The sequence below is a fragment of the Macaca mulatta genome, chromosome 7 (assembly GCF_049350105.2).
Source record: "Macaca mulatta isolate MMU2019108-1 chromosome 7, T2T-MMU8v2.0, whole genome shotgun sequence".
NCBI classification, from domain to species: Eukaryota; Metazoa; Chordata; class Mammalia; order Primates; family Cercopithecidae; genus Macaca; species Macaca mulatta.
In genome coordinates this window covers 46752209-46773419 of record NC_133412.1, presented here as the reverse complement: position 1 = coordinate 46773419, position 21211 = coordinate 46752209, and the positions used below count along the sequence as shown (strand labels likewise).

General features: G+C 41.0%; 1 protein-coding gene across 5 annotated transcripts in view; it reads right to left on the bottom strand.

The window, feature by feature from the left end:
- Positions 1 to 13355, bottom strand: part of GLCE (glucuronic acid epimerase) — a 121785-nt gene extending 108430 nt beyond the window's left edge. For 4 of the 5 annotated variants that reach the window (XM_077937741.1, XM_077937742.1, XM_077937745.1 and 1 more), the window contains exon 1: positions 13159 to 13355. The gene's annotated coding sequence lies outside the window, so the exon portion shown is untranslated. 5 annotated transcript variants of the gene reach the window in all.
- Positions 13356 to 21211: the final 7856 nt, after the last annotated feature.

Sequence of the window (21211 nt, the reverse complement as noted above, 5' to 3'; positions counted from 1 at the left end):
ATTTTTGTATTTTCAGAAGTGACAGGGTTTCACCATAAAGGCCAGGCTGGTCTCAAACTCCTGACCTCAGGTGCTCTGCCCACCTTGGCCTCCCAAAGTGCTGGGATTATAGGCATGAGTGGTTTCAGTTTTTGACATCAACTTTTTTTTTTAGATATGCAGAAGAGAAACCACAAGCATTTGAATTTAATGATACTTATGCCATCATCTTTAAAAGCAACTTCAATTAGTCTGTGATATTTCTAAAACAAGACTAACATCTTGTTTCCTTTGGAATTGTGAACAAACTTTTTAAAAATCATCTAAGGCCAGGTATGGTGGCTCACGCCTATAATCCCATCACTTTGGGAGGCCAAGGCGGGCGGATCACTTTGAACTCAGGAACTGAACACCAGCCTGGGCAACATGGCAAAGCCCCATCTCTACAAAAAAAACAAAAATTAGCTGAGCGTGGAGAGGTTGCAATGAGCCAAGATCACACCACTGCATGCCAGCCTGGGTGACAGAGTGAGACCCTGTCTCAAAAAAATAAAAAATAAAAAATCTAGTTAAATTATTTCATATTCTAATTTCAGATTTTGATTATCAGGAAGGTATCATTTTCCCTAATAGAATCTGATACTATATGAAGCTATAAGTATTATGAATAAGTGTGAATAAGTGCCCAAGAAAATGTTCTGCCAATTGGAATTACAACCAATGAAGAAAATTTTTTAAATTTTTAAAATTGGAAAAGTCCTTAGAGGATAGCTTGATTAAACCCTACTCAAGCTATGCTTTAGTGGCTCAGTGTTTACTCCGTTCAAATTGTCTTCAGCCTGGGCAACACAGCAAGACTCCATCTCTTAAAAAAATAAAAAGGCTTCTTCATTATGAACCAATATTTTCCTTCCTCTAACTTTCGTTCACTGTTCTAGGTCCATCCTTCAGACTGCAACGCAAAAGATATGCTTAATCCTTCTTCCATGTGCCGTCCCTTCATGTTTCACAGAATCCCAGATTTGAGTCAGGAAGAACATTAAATATCATCCAGTTACCCAATCTAAAAAGTATTATCATATACCTCAAGTCTTTCTTCCATGCTAAACAACCTCAATGTTTCAATTACTTTGCAACTATCTGTTTCAAGACTGCTTCACTCTGATTACTCTCCTCTCACTACATTGTTTATCAATGCCTACCTTAAAATGTGGCAAACAGAACAGAACTAAGCTAGATGCAGAGTACAAAATAAAAATCAACTGTTTTGGACAATATGCTTCAAAATAGTGTAGCTTAAGCAGGTGTTAGCTTTTGGGATAGTTATAATAAACCACTGACTCACCAACTGCAGACAAATAAGGAGACACACCCAGGCACACACCTCTACTTAAACACACACCTACTGCTGTTAGGCCTCCAAGATTCCCATCTTGTATTTGTGCAGACTTCTGAAAAAAAAATTCAATTATAGGCCTGTCTTTATCAAATACTTACACGTCAAATATAAAATCTTACAACACATTTCACAACAAATATTTTCTTAATACAGTCTGTCATTTTAACTATTAGAAATAAGGCAGTAAGAGTGAGTGAAGATCCTGATTCTGTGCATATACCAGCATTCTCTTACAATTTTGAGAGTAACTGATAAAAATCTTACATAGGACATGATAGCTTCTTGAAGCACACCACTAAGAATGTACTGTAGTTTAATTTTAACATGAGCCCAGTAATCATCAAGCTCTGGATATGGCCATTTAAGCAATTACTAATCCACCTACCTATGTAACTCTTCAGACCACATTTTCTATTTAGTCTAAAAAGATATCATAAGAGGATGTCAAATGCTATATGTATAACCTTTAGGGTCCCTTTCCTCATCTGTAAAACAATAACTCAATGAGGCAACCTATGTAAAAGCATTTAATCCAGTGCCCAGCACGTAATTTAAAATGCAATAAATATAGTGATAATTTTACATATACTATGGCCAGAGTATCTTCTGTTATACCTACTTACAGGTATAGTTCACTTATCCTATAAGAAAGGAAGTGAAGCTAGGTGTCATTACTTGTTCTTGTGAACCCATGCTGGTTCCTAGTGATCAGTGCCTTCTTTTGTAAGTACCAACAACACATGTGTTCGATAATCTGTTTAAGAATTTGTTCAAGGAATGACACCAAGCTCATCAGTCTATTGCTATTATCTGTAACCTTTACTCCTTTTCCCATATTGTACATACTTCAGCAGCCAAAATACTCTCTTATACATAGTAGGTCTTCAAAAAAAATAGGTTAATTGAATTCCCTTTTAAAAAATCAGTATGAATTTCTTAGTTTTGTCAATATAACATGATTATATAAGATGTGAACATTAGAGAAAGCTGAGTGAAGGTTATATGGCACATGGAAATCCTCTGTACTATCTTTGCAATTCTCCTATAAAGATATACTTCAAAATTGAACATTTTTTAAAAATCAAGATGATCTCTTCCCTCTGACAAATTCTTTCTTCAAATTCCCCAAATATTATTAATCACAATTAGGTGTAAATTCTTTCAGTGGCCCTTACAGCTTTATAATCTATCCTTAGTAGGATACATGAATTCCAGTAAACAGGAACTCTTATAATACCCCTCACTTATCCTGGACTACATCAATGAGTTAGTATTCAGTAAATAATAGTCATCCCCAAATTTTAGTTTTTGAAATAAGGGCCTTAAAAAGAATTTATCCCAGGGCCGGGCACGGTGGCTCATGCCTGTAATCCCAGCACTTTGGAAGGCCAAAGTGGGTGGATCACAAGGTCAGGAGTTTGAGACCAGCCAGGCCAACATAGTGAAACCCCGTCTCTATTAAAAATACAAAAAATTGGCCGGGCATGGTGGCAGGTGCCTGTAATCCCAGCTACTCGGGAGGCTGAGGCAAGAGAACTGCTTGAACCCGGGAGGCCGAGGTTGCAGTGAGCTGAGATCATGCCATTGCACTCCAGCCCGGGTGACAGTGTAAGACTCCGTCTCAAAAAAAAAGAATCTATCCCAAAAGCAAATACCTTTTCCCTAAACCATTAAAATCCTGCAGAATCCAATTAAAATTTCTGACTCTTGTTGCTCAAACCATTTAACAGTGACATTCAAGTCAAGCTCAGAAATATCTTTTATGTATGAGATAAATTACTAATATATATTATCATGAAAAATGTCTTAAAATATTTTTTAAGTATGTTTATATTGAGGCTGATTGGTTTTTAAATTAGGTAAATAAAAGTTTAAGTAAATGAAAACTTTTATTTGCAATTATTCAAACTCAAATTTTCACTGTTAAACAGTAGTCATAGAAATTCTGCAAAAACTGTAACTGTCAAGCAAATGAATCCTAAAATGTTTAAGAATAAAGTATCTTTCCCCTAAATGTTCTCCTAAATACCTCCAAATAGCTTTCATACTTCTAAAGAGTTCTTTCAGGTATCATCTGTTTAATTTTCAAAAACTTGGCTTTTCACTTTGGAATAATACTACACAATCAGTACTATAAACAGAAGTGCTATTGTCAAAGAACTGATCCAATAATAAGGAGAGCTAAGGCCACTTGTCTTATAGAAGATTACTGCCAAATACTTTGCCAGACCCTGCTTTTCTTCCTTCTGGGCCAGTAGCCAGATACCAGTCATAGCTAGACACTTTCTAATTTTTAGTACACAAAATGGTACACAATAACACATCCAAACCAGACAGTATTTTAATGAATGGTTTCCATAATTAATCTAATGTTTTGGCATATATACACACACATTACACACATGCATGCACACACACAATTATATTATATATACAGACATTTATACACATATACACATATTCATACACATATACATATACACGCATAGTCTATAATATCTTCAGAAGTATACATAAAAAACTGTTAACAATGGCTGCCTCTGGGACAACTGTTTCTGTCTCTGAATTTTTTTATGTTTTTCTAATAACTATGCAAAATGTTATCTATTAAAAGGAAAAACTACAATAAAGAACATTAATTCTAGTTAAAATATCTTTTACCTTACGAGACAATGTCTGAGGCATTCTTTTAAAAATTGTTTTATTATAAATATTTTAACATCTAATTGTTTATGAAACAACTTACAATGTTTCAACTTCACTTATAATCGAAGAAAGACAAATTAAAGTAAGATATTTTGCTTATCAAATTGCAAAAGTTTTTTTAAAACTAATGTTCCATATTGGCATATAAATTAGCATCTTTTTAGAAAGCAATATGGCAATGTCTAATTTTTTTAAGGTCTTATCTTTTGATTGAATGTTTTTATTCCTATTCTTCAAACAGATCAGGTATGGAGAAAGATTATGTACTAAGATTTTCATAAATGTTATTAGAGAGAAAAAATTATTTTAATACATTTGAAATAATATTATAATAAAAGATTAGTTAATTCATCTTTAATCATTTAGTGATCATCTAGCATGTGATAGGAACCATGTGAGCTTAAGAAGTATGTGTGTATATGTGTGTGTATATATGGAGATATGTTTTATTATATATTTAAATGAAGCGCTTCACCAAAAAATGAATTTTTATGGTCACCAAAACACATGCACAAAATTGTTTATGGTAGCTTTGTTTCTAAGAACTAAACACTGGAAACAACCCAAACGTCTGTCAACAGAAGACACAAATAGATACTCATGCAATGAAATAATACAGAGCAATGAAAAAGAATTACTACTACTAACTCAAAAAACATGGATCTCATGGATGTGATGTTCAACAGAGGAAAGTAGACATAAAAGAATGATTTGATTCCACTTATACGAATTTCAGGAATAAGCACAACTAATCTATAGTGATGGGGATCAGAAAACTGGTAACTTTTGTTAAGCATTGACTAAGAGAGAACAGGAGGAAGCTTCCAAGGTCCTGGAAATGTTCTCTATCTTGATCTGATTGTTGGTTACAAGTTTACATATGTAATTCATTAAGCTGTACACTTATGATTTGTGTACTTTATGGTATATGTTTTTTTCTTCAAGTCCTATCAAATTTTTTAAAAAATAGAATGGATAGGCCGGGTGCAGTGGCTCACGCCTGTAATCCAAGCACTTTGGGAGGCTGAAGCGAGTGGATCACCTGAGGTCAGGAGTTTGAAACTAGCCTGACCAACACGGAGAAATCCCATCTCTAATAAAAATACAAAATTAGCTGGGCATGGTGGCACATGCCTGCAATCCCAGCTACTCAAGAGGCTGAGGCAGGAGAATCACTTGAACCCGAGAGGCTGCAGTTGCGGTGAGCCAGATCACGCCATTGCACACCAGCCTGGACAACGAAAGTGAAACTCTGTCTCAAAAAAAAAAAAAAAAAAAAAAAAAAAAACGGAATAGATGGAATGGAAAGTTCCTCTTCCTCCATGCCTGCCAGCAAGAAAGAAAGAAAAGTAGAGATGAGAGGCTTAGATCAAACGATCTTTTAAGCTCCTGCTTTTAAAGTTCCACTGTCATTAATTCAACAAAAATTTGAGCACCTACTTTGTAAAAGGCACTGTCCTGTATGTTGGGGATATAGTATTGACTAAAATGGGTAAAAATTCCTATCCTGGAGGGTCTTATGTTTTTTAATTTTTCATTTAACTCTTTTTTTTGAGACAGGGTCTTACTTTTTTGCCCAGGCTGATCTCAAACTCCTGGGCTCAAGCAATCCTCCAACCTCAGCCTCCCAGGTAGGTGGGACTACAGGCGTGCACCACCATGTCACCGGCTCTTATATATTTTTTAGTAGGGGTAGAAAGACAATAAAAATCTAGAGTACTTTGGATAGTGAAAAGCACAAAAAAGAAACAAAGCAGGCAAGAAGGACAGGAAGAGTATGTGTGGAAGAGATACTGTCATTTTAAACAAGGTGACCAGTCAAGTTCTCAGATAAAGGATGATACTTTAATTAAGACCTGAAGGAAGTGAGACATTTGGATATCTGAAAGAACATGTTACAGACCTTATGAAACAGTGAGGAGTGTGGCTGAAGGAAAGTGAGGAAGGTAAGATTAGTAAAAGTTGAGATAATTAAAAAAAAAAAAAAAATTCCCAAGTCTTTTTCTCCTTTCACACCATTCCAACTCTTCACTTAAAGAAGAAACTTAAGTAGAAACTTTTCTATATAGAAATTTCTGTAACCACTAGCCCAGCCCACATTTATCCAATCTTCTGAGCTGCTAAAGCTGTACTACTCATGGTTATCTTTATATACTACCTTGCAATTAGATATATACTGCCTTCCACTCACAAACAGACCAAGCTTCTTTATGGCAGTGACTAGATTTTATGCATTTCTGTATTCCTATTAGCCCATGGTTGTCACTTAAATTATAACTAGTAAGACTGATGCTAATAACAATTCAGCAGGCATAATATCAGTAAACTGTGGACAAATTTTAAGAAAGAAAAAGAGGAAGAAAAGGAACCAAGATTAGGGAACCATGTGTATAAAGGCACTGGCGTGTCTCCATGTGTCATGATCCAAAGTCTGGATTTTCTCTGATTGTCCTTAAGACTCTCAGATCCTCAACATTACTTTTATAAAAAGTCATTCTAGGCTTTTTTTTTCCCTTGGGGGTGAAAATCAGGCATCTGGTATCTCTTTCAAGTAATAGTTCTTTGTTTTGTTTTGTTTTTTTTGAGACGGAGTCTCGCACTGTCACCTAGGCTGGAGTGGCTGGAGTGCAGTGGCGTGATCTCACCTCACTGCAACCTCTGCATCCCAGGTCAAGCGATTCTCCTGCCTCAGCCTCCTGAGTAGCTGGATTACAAGTGCGCGCCACCACCCCTGGTTAATTTTTGTATTTTTAGTAGAGACGGGGTTTCGCCAGGTTGGCCAGGCTGGTCTTGAACTCTTGACCTCAAGTGATCCACCCGCCTCGGCCTCCCAAGGTGCTGGGATTACAGGTGTGAGCCATCGCACCTGGCCTTTTTTTTTTTTTTTTTTTTTTGAGACAGTCTAGGTCTGTCGGCCAGGCTGGACAATCTCGGCTCACTGCAACTTCCGTCTCCCAGGCCCAAGCAATTCTCCTGCCTCAGCCTCCCGAATAGCTGGGATTATAGGCGTGTGCCACCATGCCCAGCTAATTTTTGTATTTTTAGTAGAGACAGGGTTTCACCATGTTAGCTAGGCTGGTTCTGAACTCCTGACTTCAGGTAATCTGCCCGCCTCGGCCTCCCAAAGTGCTGGGATTAGAGGCATGAGCCACCGCGCCTGGCCTCAAGTAATAGTTTTATAACACCAGTGTTCACAACCAGCTTAACAAAGAAAATCTTACAGACCAACTAACTGTGTGATCTTCAGCACACCATTCCACCACTCTTGCATATGTGTTTCTTCATATGCTAAAGGAAGGAGTTGGATTAAATGGTCTCTAAAGTCCAATCAATCTCAAATTGTCTACTTTAGCTTTTTTGAACGAATTGAATGGATAAATCTTACAACCTACTTCTTCAATTTACAAAATGAATTAAATATCTGTTAATAATTTTAAACACTGAATAAGCAGTCATATTCAGAAAACAATGTAGTATTAGAAAAAGCATAGAATCTGGAGACAGTCAGACCTTACATGTAGTCATAGTCTGCATCTTAGTAGATAATGACGCTGAGCAAATTATTAAATGATCAGGATTTATTTTGAAAATTAAAGGCAATGTCTGTAAAGCAATTATTAAAGCCTATATAAAAACCTGCACACATCAGCTACTATCATTTTCCAAGTAAAAAGCAGCCAAGGTAAAACAGCTACCAAATAATGATGTCAAAGATTTAAAACACCCAAACTAGTTAATATCTCTGCTAGCAATTTTAGAGATAAGGATTAGTAGTTGCCTCAAAATTCTACAAGACTTTTCTGCAAGTTTAACAAAGTAACCCTCACCTCTTAAAGTGCTACAAGTCTTATTTCTTAAACACAAAGCTAAGAACTACCATTCTCATATCAGCTTGTGATCACAGGGCAAGAGAAGAAGATACTTTAGAAACCCCCAAATTTTACGAAAACAGGACAAGACTGAGATTTGAGTTCAACTCATTTCTGACATCATGAACACATCAATCTTGGTATTGAGAGTAAAACACGTAATGATAGCCAACTATGTGTAAATAAGCAACAGGAAGTCAAAAAGTAGTAAGACATATAAACCTGCCTTTGAGTCCAGGAGGAAAGAGAGACATAATTACTACACATTAGTAAACACAAGAGAATGAATGAACATGATACAGTGAATATATAACACCTAGGGTTGGGAAGAGGGAGGACCAGAAGAGTTAAAAAGCAGACAGTAAAGAAAGAAAAGAAAAAATGGTAATTAAAAAAAAAAAGCTAAAAACAAGCTTAAAAAAAAAAAAGCACACAGTGCTTACGTTGTATCTTAAAAAAATCAGTAGACTTTGTCAGCAAGACAAAAGAAGGAAAGGCATTCTAAACAGCGGAGAGAACATATGTGAAGCCTCTGAGTCAGGAAACAGTATGGCTCATTCAGTAAACTGCTCGTATTAGTACAAGTGGAGCTTCAGATTTATGGCGGGGAAAATGCGTAAGATGAGCCAGATGATGAAAGGCCTTGTAATGATAGAGACTTGGGCTGATAAAGTATGGGCTTTAAGGAAGAAGGGCAGGGAGAGAGAGCATCAGAAAGAGTAGAATAGCTAATGGATGCTGGGCTTTATACCTGGGTGATGGGATGATCTGTGCAGTAAATCACTATGGCACATGTTTACCTGTGTCACAAACCTGCCCATTCTGCACATGTACCCCCGAACTTAAAAGAAAAGTTGAAAGATAAAGAAAGAAATCTGAGTAACATTTCTAAGAAAGAGAAAAGAGAAAAGAAACAAGAAAAGAAGCAATGAATAGATTTGCATAGATTTGCACTTTAGAAAAAATCACCTTGGCAGTAGTGTAAGGATGGATTAAAGGGGGTCAAGTCTGGAGGCAACCACTAGAGACCTCATTCTATATCCAGAGTTAAGTAAGGACATATTATTAGATACATAATCTACTACAGAACCAGGGATTGGAACTAAAAATAATAATGCTTTAACAGATAAAGCTAAATTATCCAAAGAAAATCATTCACCTTCATGAATCTATATTCCAGAATTAAATACTTGCCATGTATCTTTAAAAAAAGAAGCTTCTAAAATTAGGCATAATATGTAAAAATTACATGGAATTAGTTGTATCCTGAGAACTAGCTACTCTTAAGGTATCTCTTCCTTTTTGTACATATAATACTTCAGACTTGCAACATAAAAACTATATGTGTAAGTGTGGGTACACATATCTTTGTATACATATATTTTACATATTATACATATTATATACATATATGACATATGTATATGACAGCATACACATGTCATATATGTATATATGATCACAGCAAAAGTATATATTATATATATAATGTATGTAAGTATAATTCATATACGTATATACGAAAACTGGGGCCCTGAAAGACTAAGGAATTATCCAAGGACACACCATGAGTAGCACAGTGAAGACTGGAATTCATGTCTTACGATTTCCTTTCTAGAAACTGCTTTAGCATATCATATTTATGATTCTAGGACTCTGAATGATAATTCAAAAGACACTTTGGTACTGTCATTTTCAGCAGTGTAATAATGAAACCATAAAATTATTTTTATGGTTCATATGCTTCACAAGCAAAATATATCGGATGTGTATATGTTTGACAAAAAGAAATTTCCTGAAGTCTGTACCACAATAAGAATACCTATTCCCCCACCCTATTGTCCTCTAGGAAATCTAAAAACGTCCTTTTTCAAACTCAGGAAAAAATTAAATTTGATAAAAGAAAGTCCTAAAATTAATTTATCTTTACATAATTAAATATCCAACAACCTTAACATGTTTTAACATCTTACTTAGGTCTATGTCTTTTCTTATTTTGTTGTGCTACCCACCCCACCCTACACACCCTTATAATTTTCAGATACTTGAAATACTCTTTTCCTTCATTAGTATACACAGGTGCAAGTGGCAACACTGACAAAAGCCTTATAAACACTGTACATTTCACCAATTTGCACAGTGACTGAAATGTTTTAATTATGGGGTTTCTCTAACTTGTACTTAAAAGTAATGTCTGCTCATTGAAATAGATTCAAGTAATATAAAACTAAACTGCTCTCTTCTATGCCTCTGCAACTCCCTCCTGAAGAATCCAAACATGGTTAAGTCTGATGTGTATCCTTATAGACTTTTGTATGCTTACACAGCACAAGCATCTACAAAGAATCAACATATATTTAACACCTAAAACTCTACTGATTGTAATTTAATCTTTCTTTAATAATTTAGAAGGCAGTTAACTATTTTGCTTGGTTTCTGATTATCACAACAGACATCAATTGTATCATCATTCAGGGGTTACTAAAAAAAAGAGAGCTGAATCTAAAGTACCTTGTGTATTTCTTCCTTAGCAGTATCACAATTTTTAACTGTATTTATTTGTTGCCTTCCTCTCTCTCTTGACTTAAAGGGGAAAGTCACATGACAGCTTTAATCAGTGTACCTCCAGAGCTGTGACACGTAGCAGATAATCAAATATTTGTTGACTTATCAGTCTATTTCTTACTTAGAAATGATGAAAGCTGATGTAAAAAAAAAAAAAAAAAAAAGGTTCTGAAACCTGCTTAATTTGTTCTTTGTCTTTATCTCAAAAATAGGAAAAATAAGATCTGCTTACAGGTTTGGGGGCTGTCATTCCAACCAAATATCTGCTCTAGCAATCAGTTGTGACAGCTGTATATGTCAACCAGGTATTCTGGTCTGAATAGAAACACCAACAAAACTTACCTTAACCCCTTCAAAGTATTAAATATTGCTGTGCGGGATTCCTTTGTTTTTCAAAACGATGTAAAATTCCAAAATTAAGTACATTATTCCTAATCTGTCTGGTTCTAAGATCAGAAGAAATGACACATTTTTAAAAATTGTATCTAAGAGGCCTGGCATGGTGACTCACGCCTGTAAATCCCAGCACTTTGGGAGGCGGAGGCTGAAGGATCACTTAAGGCCAAGAGTTCAAGACCAGACTGCACAACAGCGCAAGACTTTGTCTTTAATTAATTGAATAAATAAATAAAATTAGGCATGGTGGCATATGCATGTAGTTCCAGCTACTCTACTGGTGGTGGGGGTGGGAAGCTGAACTGGGAGGGCTGCTTGAGCTCTGGAGGTCCAGGCTGCAGTGAGCCATGGTAGCGAGGCTACAATCCAGCCTAGAAGGCGGAACGAGTCCCTGTTTCAAAACAAACAAACCAAAAAACGAGAGAAAAAAAAAAAACTGACACGAAGAAAAAGAATAAGGCAGGCAAAATTATTTGCTTTGGTATACTCAAATTTGTCTGTTAACCCCAGATGACACATCTACCGAATAGCTCTGAGTACGGACTTCACTGCCTGCACCATTAAATTTCATCTACAGGCCTCTGTGATAGAGTAACTAACCAAAAGAAATGTCAGGCAAACACACAGACTTTCTGACCTATACGTTGTTTTTTGTTTTGTTTTGTTTTTTAATCAATACACATACATACAGGTCATTTTATTTAAATTCCACCTAAGCCTACGCTAGTTACCAAAACCTCTATAATATCCAAGGCTAAATACACTTTTACAATACAATGAAACTGTTAAACAGGATTTTCTAAAAGAGCTCGAGTAACCATCCTTACAGGTGGCAGAAAAAGCTTTTGCAGAGCTCTAGCTTTGGGATTTCAAATTCCAATGTTTTCTGGAGGCTGAATTTGACGTTATCCCTCTCTACAAATGCTTTTCAAAGGACAGAGAGAAGCCAGACAGAACACGCTTCCCAGCACTATTTGACTCTGCCCAACACTCACTCAGGCAAGACTTCAGAACAGATCTAAAATGCAGGATCAGCAAAGCAGACCACCACCTAGAAAAGCAAGCCAAAATCATAGTCTTCCCCACCCTCAACAGATTTCACTTGCTCAGGAGCGGTACCCATGCTCAACCTGCGGACACCGGCCTCCTAAAGAACCTGCAGACCAAATACCCACCTAAGGTGCTGCCACTCTAGCTCCCGGAGCTCCAGCGAGACCAGCGCGCCCCCACAGGGATCCCGGGGCAGAAAAAAGAAAACTGCAGAACAAACGCACTGCTTCTTCAACTAGGCAACAAACACCGATCAATCCTCCAACTAAGCATTGAGTAAATCTCATCCAGAGAGGAGGAGACCTGAACAAAAACGTTTCAGGATGTTGCCCAGCCGCAGACTGGGCAAGCTCGCGGTAGCACTAAAGCCCTCTCCCGCCCTCAGCGTACCCAGCGCCCGCCGAGCCGCGCCCACCCCGAGAGATCGCCCGGGGGCCAGCTAACTCGCCCTGTCGCCCCCAAAAGACTGGAGACCATGCCAGGTTACCGCCCCCCTCTGGGCAAAGCAGAAACCCCGGCACAGACGCTGGCCGCCGCCGTACACTCTCAGCCCCCAACAATCCCCCAAGGCGGCCCCGGCCCCCGTGGAACGGATACATCGCTCTCTCACCCAGAGACACCGATGAACAGACCCCTCTCCCCAGAACCCGGACACACTGCATCTTCATCCCAGCAATGCAAAACGGACGCCCACGCCCGCTCAAAGAACCCCCAAGACCCCGACGACCTGCCTCCAGAGACCAGGTTTACACCGGTGTAAACCTTGCTAAACTGCATTCTCTGCCCCAAAGAGCTTGGGACCCGGATAAAAGGAGCCCTTGTCCCGGAACCCCGCTACACCACCTCAAAGAAGCTCAAGACCCTGATAAATCTCCCTCGACGTCAAAGACCCAGGACCCCGTGTGCCGCCACCCACCCCCACCCCAAGCCGGAAGAGCCCCCAGGACCCCAATACATTGCCCCCTAACCTCGGGAGCTCCGGCACCCGCTACACCGCCCTTGGGCGCCCGCGCCCGGATCCCACTGCACCGCCTCCTCGCCCCCCGCACTCCCAAACCCCGCCAAGCCTCGCGCCCACCAGGCAGTGCCGCGCAGCCCCCGGAGCCGCCCCCGTCAGGAGCCCGCCTGCTCCGGCTGCTCCGTGTCCCCGCTCCCGACCGTTCCTGAGCGGAGACGCGCTCCGGACTCTCTAACCTGAGCAGCGTCGGAGGGCGAGCAGACCCAGGAGCCCTGAGGAAGAGAGGGAGACAGCAAAGAAGGGGTGGCTCAGGCCTGCGGTGCCGCAGCTCCAGCCTCTCAGCAAGGAAGCGCTTGTGTGAGGAGAGCCCTCCCGCTCCGCGCGCAGCCGGGAGACCGAGCCACCGCCGTGCCCGCAGCTCTTCCCGCGAGATCCGAGCCCCGGCAAGGGGCGGGGCCACGGCGGGGCGGGGGGGCGGTGGCGGCAGCGGCAGCTCCTCGAGTGACAGTCCTGGCAGCCTGTCGGTGGCAGGACGGGAGGCAGGACTCGGAGTCTACTACGACCAATTGTAAAAAAGGAAAGGTGGTTCTCCCCGCCCCTTCTCCGCCCCTCCTCTTCTCCGCTCGTCCTTAATAAACTGTGAGCAAAGGTAGTAGTGACCAGAAGTAGTACGAGGCGGTGGACGTTAGCGGCAAGGTAGCTCTAATGACGTGACGTGCTTGGTTTGTGTGTGGTCATGCCAGGCCGCCGTAGATACACCTGGTTTGGGCAAGAGGCTGGTCTTCATACCGGTGTAAACCGAGGTGCGGTTACCCTTGGTTACAGCGCCACCCGAAGTGCGCAGGGGGTTTCCATCTTCCAGGTGGAAGGCCCACCCACTTCGGTTACCCGCGTCTAAACCTCCGTTTAATTCCTTTCCCCGATTTGGGCTCTCCTCCCTCTCCACCTCAAACAGGGCGCCATTGTTAAGATGCCCATGTTTTCCAAACCCCAACCCAGGACATCTGGTCTGACAAAGGACTCGTCTGATGACTGCATTTATTTCTACTTACAGCTTTCCAGAAGAGTGAAAAGCAAATCTCCAGTTACCAACATAACAAATTCCAAAATTACATGAAAAGTCGTACCTTTGTAGACCCCAGTGCCCAGTAGTATTTGGCACACGCAGGGCACTGAATAATGTGAAAGGAATGAATTAAGACTGTTATACCTTAATATATGAAATCTGGACCTGGACCCAGAAAATTCGACTTTCCTGGCCTTTCCTCTATAATGGCAGCCAATGGCTTCACTCTTAAATCCAGTCTCTTCATTATTATGCCTATCCCGTACCTTCATTCATCTTACCCTCTTCACTCCCTTACCTACAGCAAGAAGTGCCCTTTCTCCTCAAGGTTAAACCCTGCACCTGTGCCCTGGATCCCAACCATTCCCAGATTTTATTCGGCTATTCTTTCTTTCCCTATTATTAATTTCTTCCTCTATCCTAAATCTTTCTCCCACAAACGTGGTCTCACCCATCCCTTGAACAGAACAAAGTCACCCAATCTCTTTCACCCAAACTACCTTCTCCTTTCCCCTAGGAATCACACACTTCTTGAGAAACATTGTATTTGCTGCTGGGCACTGTGGCTCATGCCTGTAATCCCAGCACTTTGGGAGGCCGAGGTAGGAGGATTGCTTGAGCCCAGGAGTTCAAAACCAGTCTGGGAACATAATGAGACTCCCATATCTACAAAGATAAAAATAAAAAATTAGTCGGGTGTGGTGGCAGACACCTGTAGTTCCAGCTATTCGAGACGGGGAGGGGGGCAGGGTGTGGGCTGAGATGGGAGGATCGCTTGAGTCTGGGAGGTGGAGGCTGCAGTGTACTGTAACCGAGCCACTGCATTGAGCCACAGATTGAGGCCCTGTCCCTAAGTAAATAAATAAAAGTATGTTTGCTGTCTCCACTTTCTCATCTCTTATTTTTCCCACTACAATGTTGCTTTTGCTCACACAATCTGCTATTCTCTCAATGGTTACAAAAGACCTCTTTCCTCCTGGAAGAATGGTCTATTTTTTGGGTATCTTTCCCGTGACCTCTCACATTATTGACAATGCTGACATCTCTTCCCTTAGTAGCTGCCTAACTACATTCTCCTGATTCTATGGCAACTCTCTCTTTTTTTTTTTTTTTCCTGTCCCTTGTCCTTGTTTGAAAACTTGCGTATTTATATCTCCTTATCTTATAGCCATACCTTGTGCATGATATGAAAAATGGCCACACACAGTTGCACACTTTGAGTGCCAATAAGTGGGTGAGACAAAAGCTGTTAGAAGAGTCCAGAGGAGGAGACATGGCTGTGGGGCTTGATCTGGGTCATAATGAAACAGTAGGTTGGCCATATAAATGCAAGGCAGAAACAGAGGCCTTTCAGAGAAGAAAAATAATGTGAACCTGAGCACAGAGTAAAGGATGTGGGCTGAGCCTGGGCTGTAGGTCGACAGGTTTGACAGATAGAAGATTCCTGCAGAAGAGTAGCAGGAGGTAAGATTAGAGAAAAACCAAATAGTAAAAGGCCTTAAAAATCAGGTCAAGCTGATTTGACTTGGATTCTAAATTAAATGGGGAGCTGGGACCAATTTTGAATTTGTAGGTACCATGAGAAGGCTACACATGGAGACCCACATACCAAATGTCTAAATATGTAAAAGTTAAAAAGCTAACAAATGGTGAACTAAAAGCATTATATCCTTTCACCTTGACAAATACACTTTCATAACAGCTTGGAAGACCCAGTTTGAATTGAGAATTCTGAGACTTCTCAGAGCTCCTTGCTGGAATGAGGCAGGTCAGAGAGAGCTGGTCCCCACATGAAGCAGCCTTTACCCTTTGCTTCCCATGGTCCCTTCAGCCCTACAGTGCGAGGTACCCTCCATTCCATGGACACTCTAGCCCACATGTCCAAACTCTGTCTTCGCTTTCACCCATCCAAAACAGTCATTTCTTGGCTATTCCACAGGTCCAGGGGTGCATATCTCAGGATCTAGGGGAGAAGCCTACGCAGGCTCTGGAAGTGGTTCAGGGCCATTTGGGCAGGGAATGCTGGCTCCTGGGTACCTGATGTGAGATCTGAAGGGGTACAGTCACCTCAAGGTGGACACATTTCTTGGCTTAATGGACTCCTCAGATGTAGGAGCACAGCTGGGGAAGAGCCAGAGCAGAGCCTTTAAAGGGAAGCCCTGCCTGTCTGCATTTAAATGTGGTACCAGCAGAGCCACTGAATTTCTTGGTAGGGTAATGACATGTAGAGTTGATCTATTTCTTGAAGTATAAATATGTTCATTTTCTATGTTTCCTACCCCCTCTGCCCTTGCATGGGTGTCTTAATAGCAAGAATGTACTGGAAAGACTCTATCCTTATGTGACATCTTTTCTCCAATGCTCAATTTCACAAATTATACCATTCTATGATTCCCTTATTAATTAGTGCATCAGAAACCTGGTAGTCTCTAAATGTGAGAAAATAGAAAAGCTATGAAGTGCTCTCAGCTTGGAATCAAGCTTGGAACACTTACATTTGACTTCTAGATAAAAATGCTTTGGAAGTAGAAGCTTCTGAAGAGGCCCATTTGAAGGGTACACAGGCAGTAAGAGTACTCAAAAGGCAGTGAGCCGCCACGGAGGGGGGCACCCCTCTCACCATCTGTCTTTGTGGTGCGATGTTTCACTCTGTGGTCTGACAGTCATGCTCTGTTCCTGCAACCTCTCCATCTGGTACCAAGTGCTCCCTTCCTCATATTGTGCATTTAGAGTCACCAAGGGGCCAGAACCACTGTGGTCTTTGTTTTAGCTATCCAAGCCTAGAATTCTGCTTATGGATCTTGCACATCTCTCAGCGATGCTGCGGATAATTTTAGCGTGAGGCTTTGGCACTTGCTTGATCCCAGAACCGGGATCTACTTGTAGCCTCACTGTTGCCATCTGTGAGTGGCCTTTGCCAACCTGCAGAACAGAACTAGCTAGCTTCTTACTCAGGTCTTACCATCTGCTGCCTGCATTCTGACCTATTAGTCTAAGTGAGTACAGCCAAGCAGTTATATCCCTGTTCAGAAGCCTTCCTGGTGTCCCATTCTCTGAGCACTCCCCGAGTAAAGCTGCCTCCTGGCCACTGCATATTCACAAGGGCACAGAAGACAGTATTGTTTGAAAATCTGGCTCTCTCAGGCCAAATTTCCACTTCATCTTTTTAGAACTTTGGGGAGCACCTATTTTGTTAGGTTGGAAGCATGAAATTCTGTATAAATTACCCCAAGACTGAAGGAACAGTGCTTATCTGTCCATTTGCTGACTAAACCCCTGACCTTGGTTGGTTTGTTCATCAGTTTATGTTTTGCAGATAGCCCATTATAAAAGAGGGAAATCAGGCTGGGCACGGTGGCTCAAGCCTGTAATCCCAGCACTTTGGGAGGCCGAGACGGGTGGATCACGAGGTCAGGAGATCGAGACCATCCTGGCTAACACGGTGAAACCCCGTCTCTACTAAGAAATACAAAAAACTAGCCGGGCGAGGTGGCGGGTGCCTGTAGTCCCAGCTACTCGGGAGGCTGAGGCCGGAGAATGGCGTGAACCCGGGAGGCGGAGCTTGCAGTGAGCTGAGATCCGGCCACTGCACTCTAGCCTGGGAGACAAAGAGACTCCGTCTCAAAAAAAAAAAAAAAAAAAAGAGGGAAATCAAAAGAACAGTAACAGTTTAAAATATGTCCCCAAATTATTTGATATGCCATCTCTCAAAAAGTGGGGCTCAATTCCCCTCCCCCTGAGTGTGGGCTACACCTAGTGACTCACTTCTAGCAAGTAGAATGTGGCCAAAGTGACTGCTTCTGAGACAAGGCCATAAGAGGCTTTGCAGCTTCTTCCTTGGTCTCTCTCTTTGATCACTCACTCTGGAGGAAGCCAGCTGCCATGCCATAAGCCCCTTCAAGCAGGGGTCTCCATGAGCAAGAAACTTAGGCTTCCAGCCAATACCCATGTGAATGAGCCATCTTGAAAACCCCAGTCCAGCCCCAGCAAAGCCTTCGGATGACTATAGCCCCAGGCCAACACTTGACATGACTTCATGAGACATCCTGAGCCAGAACCACCCAGCTAAACTTCTCTCAGATTCCATGCAGAAAATGTGTGAGATAATACATGTTTATTGTTGAACATGTTTATTATGAAGCTACTTCATGTTGAGATCACTTTTTACATAGCAATAGATAGCTAATGCAAGTGTTGAGCATAGTTCGGTCTACTCCTACTCCTGGACAACAGAGGTAAAAACTTACATCCTTCTAATCATCAGGCCCTAATGTTATGTAAAGAGCAAAGGACGATGGATTCGTAGCCATAACTCTCTACATCTGAAACTCAAGTGGATCTGCACCAAAAGAAAGTAGAAGCAACAATTTCTTGGTGGAAACAACGATTCCAGTGCCTTCAGACTCTTCAAAGCATCACAGCAATTAGAGATAACAATAACATTTGGAGATTGTTAACAGTAGGTCTTGAGGAGCAGAGAAAATTTTCTCTCTCCAAAGCGTAGAATGCTTCACAACCACACCATTTTCATCTAGTCTTGTGGGAAAGTATGTTTTTATGAAAACAGAGGAGAAAACCCTTACCCATCCATATTAGCTGAGAATAAAAAGTTGAAAATTCCATCTATAAGGACTCTGTCAAAATAGAATTCACATCCTGACAACAATAAAGTGCCCATGTGAAAGCAAGAGGTGTTTGACAGCAAGAAGATTGAAATGCTTTCTGAATATAATACTATATTTCTGAAGTCTTATCGTTGTGAATTAAAATTCAGTGACAGAATGATTTCTTTATTAAATTAAAAATGAGGAAAATCCCCATAAAAAGGAGACCAGCTGACTGAGTTATGTACATTGCCTGTATAACTTCATTTTACATATATAAGAGCCATATACATGGGCCACACGTACAAAGAGTTGACTGATTTCCAAATTGACCAGGACATAACTTACAGCTAAGAAAATATATTTGGGATATATTTGGATCTCCATGATTCAAATGCCATAACACAGACGTGTTGACCTTCAGTTTCCTTTAGCAGTGAGGGCAAATTTAAGTTTTTGAACCACACAGTCCCAGAGAAAATCTGAGTCTTCCACTCTTCCCTCAACCCCTCATTCTTAAATATAATGAACAAATACTTATTGGATGACTCCTACGTGTAAGAATGCGAGCATAAGCTACGGATCTTGCCAGAAGCTGTAGGAAGAAGGAAGCAGATGGAGAGAGGACTTCCCCCAGAGATAGAAAAAACTTCCACTCCTGGAGCCCATGGGTGGGGTCAGCCTCATGGAACTGCATGAATGGAGCATGAGACGTGGGTGGTTCCCCAAAGGAAAACTGAGATACTGTTATCATAGGAATAGGTAAAATATCTCAATTTTCCTTTGAGGGGGTGGGGCAGAATTCATGTAGACTAAATGAAAATTCGAAATACACAGTACCTTGCATGTATTAACAGTAAGTTCTCATTTTTACTCAGAGCAATTTGAGATCAGTGTCACCACTTGCACCTGAAAGAGTCCTAACACTAGTGGCCTAAGACTACTGCACAGAGAGATGGAATATGAGTTGTTCTGTCACAATGGATAGAAGTTTTTTTGTTTTTTTGTTTTTTTTTTGAGACGGAGTCTCGCTCTGTCGCCCAGGCTGGAGTGCAGTGGCCGGATCTCAGCTCACTGCAAGCTCCGCCTCCCGGGTTCACGCCATTCTCCTGCCTCAGCCTCCCGAGTAGCTGGGACTACAGGCGCCCACCACCTCGCCCGGCTAGTTTTTTGTATTTTTTTAGTAGAGACGGGGTTTCACCGTGTTAGCCAGGATGGTCTCGATCTCCCGACCTCGTGATCCGCCCGTCTCGGCCTCCCAAAGTGCTGGGATTACAGGCTTGAGCCACCGCGCCCGGCCTTGGATAGAAGTTTTATAAACAAAAGGACGGGAGGTGCTTCTGGGTAGAGAAAATAATGTAAACAAAAGCTTAAAGTCAGTGAGTGAAAATGTCTGGTGGAATGAACAATTCATCTTAGAAAGGAAGTTAATACAGAAATAGAGGTCAGGATCAACATATAAAAGGGCTTAAAGAAGGCCAGGTGGAGTCTGAACTTTATTCTGTAGAGTCTGAACTTGATTCTGTAGCCAACTCCAATCCATCAGAGGCTTTTGAGCGGAAGAATGACCTGGTCAAACCAGAGTTAAGGGGAAGATTAATCTGGCATGATCTCACGAGTTGAAGTGGGTAAATTCCAGACATGAGACAATGAGGGCACAGCCCAAGTACAGATTCTGTCCAAGATGGAATTACCTTCACAGTAGGTGACCACTGAGCAAGGCAGAGCTAATCAGCTTATTACCATCAAGGGGTCTCCTGATGAAGTTTTGATTTAGAGATTTAGTATTTAAGATTGGTCATGTATACATTCCACAGATATTTACTATGAGCCCAGCACTCTGATAGATGTTTGATACAAAAATAATAGACAAGACGGTGTGAAGATTAAAATTAATGAAGTATACTTCTGTGAAATAAATAACTAAGCACAACTATGAGAAGTGCTATGAAAATTACTGGATGCTCAAAAGCCCATCAATGATATACTGGATAAAGAAAATATGGCACATATACACCATGGAATACTACACAGTCACTAAAAAGGATGAGTTTATGTCCTTTGCAGGTACATGGATGAAGTTGGAAGCCATCATTCTTAGCAAACTAACACAAGAACAGAAAACCAAACACAGCATGTTCTCACTTATAAGTAGGAGTTGAACAATGAGAACACTTGGACACACGGAGGGTAACATCACATACCAGGGCCTGTTGGGGAGTGGGAGGCTAGGGGAGGGATAGCATTAAGAGAAATACCTAATGTAAATGACGGGTTGATGGGTGCAGCAAACCACCATGGCACGTGTATACCTATGTAACAAACCTGCACGTTCTGCACATGTATCCTAGAACTTAAAGTATAATTTTTTTAAAAAAAGAGAAGAAAATTATTGATGCTATCAGATCATGAATCAGGGGGCCTAATCCCAGTCTCATTAGGTCCCTGAGAGTCAGTGAATGCTTGTCAGAAGAAGTAACATCCAAGATGAGACGTGAAGCAGGAGTAGGAGTTAGCATGGTGAAGGAGGTTGACAAGTAGAACACTCCAAGCAGAAGCATGCTAAGATTAGATGGTATTTTGATCAAAGATCTGACAAAATTCCAATGTGGCTTTCCT